Here is a 4,777-nt window from a genome sequence, read left to right on the forward strand (position 1 = left end):
CCCAACCCATACAAAAGTTTTTTTTTCTTTTTGTGTTGTAATTTTAGTTCTGCTGGTAGTTTACTGTATAACATCTAGCATCATAATTAATAGGTTTATAAAATTCTATTTCCTGTTTTAAACTTGCAGCTTTAGTCTTTGCAAGCCTGACTAGAAAATCACTATTAAATAATATTTTGCAAACTACATCATTTTTCAAAAAACTTACATGAACATCTGTGCTTTAATTGAACTAACATGAACTCACTTGCAGTAAATTGCAGTTAAACTCATTTCCAAAGTTATTTCTCTATCGATTTAATGGCAACAGTATATTTATTCAAGAAAAACTAGCAGACGACAACAAAAGTGGTCAATTATTTTTACGTTTCCAACTTCCTTAATTTCATTAGCTTTAGGTTGTTTATCTTATAACTAGTATATAAAGTTCTCTTTGAGAAAAACATTTTTTACACCATTGCTCACCTCCACAGTCAAACTGTTCATATGAAATGCAGTTGCTCCTTAATGGCAAAGCTATTAAACATATGTTTATATAGGAATCGATGAAAGCCAGTTCAGCATATTGACTTGGCAACAATCAACAGCATATCCCCATGACGACAATCTACAGCATATTGACTTGGAAACAATCAATAAAACAACACTTAGTTATAATGTCAATCACTAACAGGTGGAGCTTCCAATCAGTTTCCAACAACTTGGCATTATTAGATAGCCACTTAAGTTTGCCAAACAACCAGCGCTGACATAGACATTTAACGTAATTCTGGGTTCAAGACACCGAGTACAATTCCAGTGAAGATGATCAACTGGCTACTTTTAACATGTATGATAGTTTGACACGTGTCTCTTTACCACTCGACTGCTGAATCAATATCTTTGACAGCTGACAACGAACTTATTTTCAAAGTGAAACTGAAAATGGGAGAGCGGAGTGGGATTTTCGATTCGACTTTTGTTGCAACACTCAATAATGAAGAGCTTCACTAGTTTCTGTACACTTTAAATAGTTTTTCCTATTTGAAACGGACACTACAATGTAATGTATTTTAAATTATTCAGTAATTCTAGTTTAAAATAAGAAGAATCCTGTAACAGCAGCCGTTACTTTTAGATGCAATTCATGATTCATGATTTTATTTTTTCATGATTATTTGTATAAATGTGTATCATTATTGCTTTAACAATACAGAGTATCCTGATCTTTTTAATCTTTTATCAAAAAAACATTCAAATTATTTTTTATCAATTCATTCTAATGTTTTTACTTTGTACACATTGGGTCCAGTTATACCAATTAAAAACTAACAATTAAAATCTATATACAAAATATCTCATCTCGAAACTGGTTGTTCATCAGGCCACAAGCTAACCTACTTTTCTAAAAAGGATACAATGACTTTTTTGTATCTGTTTCAAAATTCCACTAATTGGGTTAAAATGATAAGATATTTGAGCTGATTACTGGGCAGATAATTATTATACGTTGAATCATTATTGAATATATAATGACTGTCCAATGTCCATTACACATAAACATGTAATTATTATTTGTGTTGAAATGTCCATTTCGCCCTAAAATCTTGCACAACAACACTCAAGCTTGCTCTCATGACTCGTCACAGTAAGTATAACAATATGTATACTCACTTAGTCAAATAAGCCAACAGCACCTCTCACTATTTATAAGCTGTTGTTAATGTATGTACAACTTTGCGCAATTTGCTTAAGTTGGTTAGTGATGAGGGCGGCTAAAAATCTCTTAAAAACTAGCTAATGATATAAGTAAATAGTTAAATACCCATATACATGTATTTATTTACAGTCAATTAGCCCTGCCGCCAATGGTTTTTAGGTTTTTTGAAAATTTCTCAGATTCTTAGATTTATAGGATACATCTTATAGAGAAAAAATAAAACTATGTACTTTTATGATCTTAATAATTTTCTTAGTTTGAAGTAACATAAACAGAGCAGAATTCCCTTTTTTGACAGCTGGTATAGGTTTTTTAGATTTCTCAGATTTATGGGATACAAGTTGGAAAGAAAAACAAAACCATATATTTGTATGATGATAATAAGTTTCTTTATTTAAAGTAACATAAACAGAGCATAATTACCTCTTTTGACAGCTGGTATAAATAAGAAACATAGATGCACTATTGAATAAATGGGCCCCAACATATGTTTTATCTGATTTTTTGTTAAATTGTTGATAAAGAACTGATTATTGTGTGGAGTTAAACAGAGAATGATGTCAAGATATTCATAAATATATATATACATTGACTCTGGTAATCATTGTTTATATAAGTATTAGCTGCATGTTACAGAAAAAAACAGCCTATCGAAAGTGTGTTGTACAGTAAGCCTTAAACGTCTATTGTTCTGAAGCAGCTGTAGTTGCAGTTAGCCCTGCTGACATTATAGAATACTAATTTATAAGGTTTGCCAAGTATTTTAAAAATTTAGGCTGATGCAATCTTTATTACAAGATTGAATTGAATATTGAAAAAAAAATTGAATCACAGAAGTATAAGGACAGTGATATAAAAATTTGACAGAAAATGCCCTGCAGGTAAAGATGCTCTGCTAACGTTTTCCAAGTTTCCCTAAACTTGAAGTTGGAAAATTTTTTAACTTTCAATTGGTTGAGTCTCTATTTAATAAGCAACCAATAATAATTTAAGGGCAGTGTCCATCTTTCTGTCAAAAACCCTAACAAGAGCGCTAGGTATAAAATTGCATCGCTCAGAAATTCAACTCAGGCATCACAAATTACATTCTAGTGACCAAACCATTTTATCATCAACCCACATGCATGTCTCCAGGTCTCACTTGTTTTATATATATTACATACTACAAGCAACTTAACATGGTGTCAGGACTTTGAGACCACGCCTACGATACAGCGACAACACAATTTTACCAACATGGCCGAGAGTGGTTCTCTTAGGCCGCCTCCAATTTTTATGACATAGTACTCTGCGCCAAATCCGAGTGACGCTAGCAGACATTGGAAAACATGGTTGAAACACTTTCAATTTTATATGACAGCAACAGAGAAGGATGCTAAATAAGAGAATGTTCAGGTAGCTAACTCACATCATTTGGAGTTGATGGTTTGGAGTTGTTTAAGACTATCGAATTATCAGCGACCGACAAAAAATAGTTAAAACTTACCTAATTTATTCCCTCCTAAATTCATGGTAGAATTTGAACGGTACAAATTTTATAGCTAAACAAAACAGACAGATGAAGTGTTCGAGAAGTTTTTATTATCATTTGAAAGCCTTGTCACAACATGCAACCTTTGTGAGGCAGAAAAAGATAAATCTTCGAGGGACAGAGTTGTGTTGACAGAGTCAGTAAGAAGTGAGTTGATTACATACCAAAGAATCTCACGTTAACTAAGTGCATCAAAGTCTGTCAAAGGTTTGAGACAACAAAACATTACAATAATTATTTTAAGATATCAAATACAGAACCAATTGCCAAGGCACATGCTATAGATGTTCAACAGACACAGCCAGCTGCTAATTAAAAGCCATATATGTGCCTAGCAGTACAGTCAAAAATCATATGGTGGTCAGCAACAGAATATGGTAATCAGATGCAAATATTGTAGTGGTTCACACCCTGCTAGAAGAGGTCCAGCATACAACAATTTCTGCAAAAGCTGCCACACAAAAAAAACACTTTAGAAAAGTATGCAAGTCGGCACCTACAAGAGTGTCAACTTTCACTAACTCACTCAAACTAAATGTAGTAAAAGGTCAGTCAAACACTAAATAATGGTGTTTAGCAGCTAACTGTGAAGGCAACAAACTCAAAATTAAAGTAGACACTGGTGCCACTTGTATCAAAATGCCAAAATCAACTTACAATAGGTTGAGTCCCACAGATACCATAATAGAGAAGCATAGCGAAGCATAAACTTCATTCAGTTAATACACACTCATGATCATAGGAAAAGTAGCGCTTACGCTTGAACGCCGGCACACTTTTACCTTACATGATTTCATAGTAGTTGAGCAAAGGAAGACAACCTTTCTAGAATTCACCATTTATATCACTATGAATTTAGTAGAAACTGCATGTGCTGTAGCTAATAGCTCTGCTGAATCTGGTTTTACTGATGTTTTTGTAAGATTGGGCGAGTTACCCAGCATGCATACTTTGACACTCAATGAGGGTAGCAAACCAGTAGCACAGAGCCCTAGCAGGGTGCCATTTAGGTTGAGAGATTCAATAAAAAGCATGCTTGACTTAACGAAATCTAAAGGTACAATGACCAGGGTTAAAATGCCTACTATGTGGGTTCATCTCAATGTGAATACCTTGAAGCCTGACGTATCACTGCATGTTTATCTCAAACCCACCGAGCTAAACAGGTGTATCAAAGGCAAACAATTTTTTTTGCCAACAGCCACCGAGATATTTTTAAAATCATTGCAGTCAAGGTCTTTTATTAGATGCAAATCAGTTTTTGCGACTTAAACTCGATAGTGAGAGCGGTTTTCTAACAACATTTGCGACTCATTTTGGGAGGTACAGATTTCTTAGGCTACCATTTAAAATAGGTTCAGCTCCGGATGTTTTCCATAAAACTGTCAGCAAAATATTTTCTGACATTGATGGGGTAGAAATATTTGTGAATGATTTGCTAGTTTATGCACTAACAAACACAGATCATGATGCTATACTTCAAAAAGTGTTGACAAAATGTGGAGAACTTAATCTCAAGCTCAATCTAACAAAGTGAAGGTTTGAAC

This window comes from Watersipora subatra, chromosome 6, assembly GCF_963576615.1.
Source record: "Watersipora subatra chromosome 6, tzWatSuba1.1, whole genome shotgun sequence".
Lineage (NCBI taxonomy): Eukaryota > Metazoa > Bryozoa > Gymnolaemata > Cheilostomatida > Watersiporidae > Watersipora > Watersipora subatra.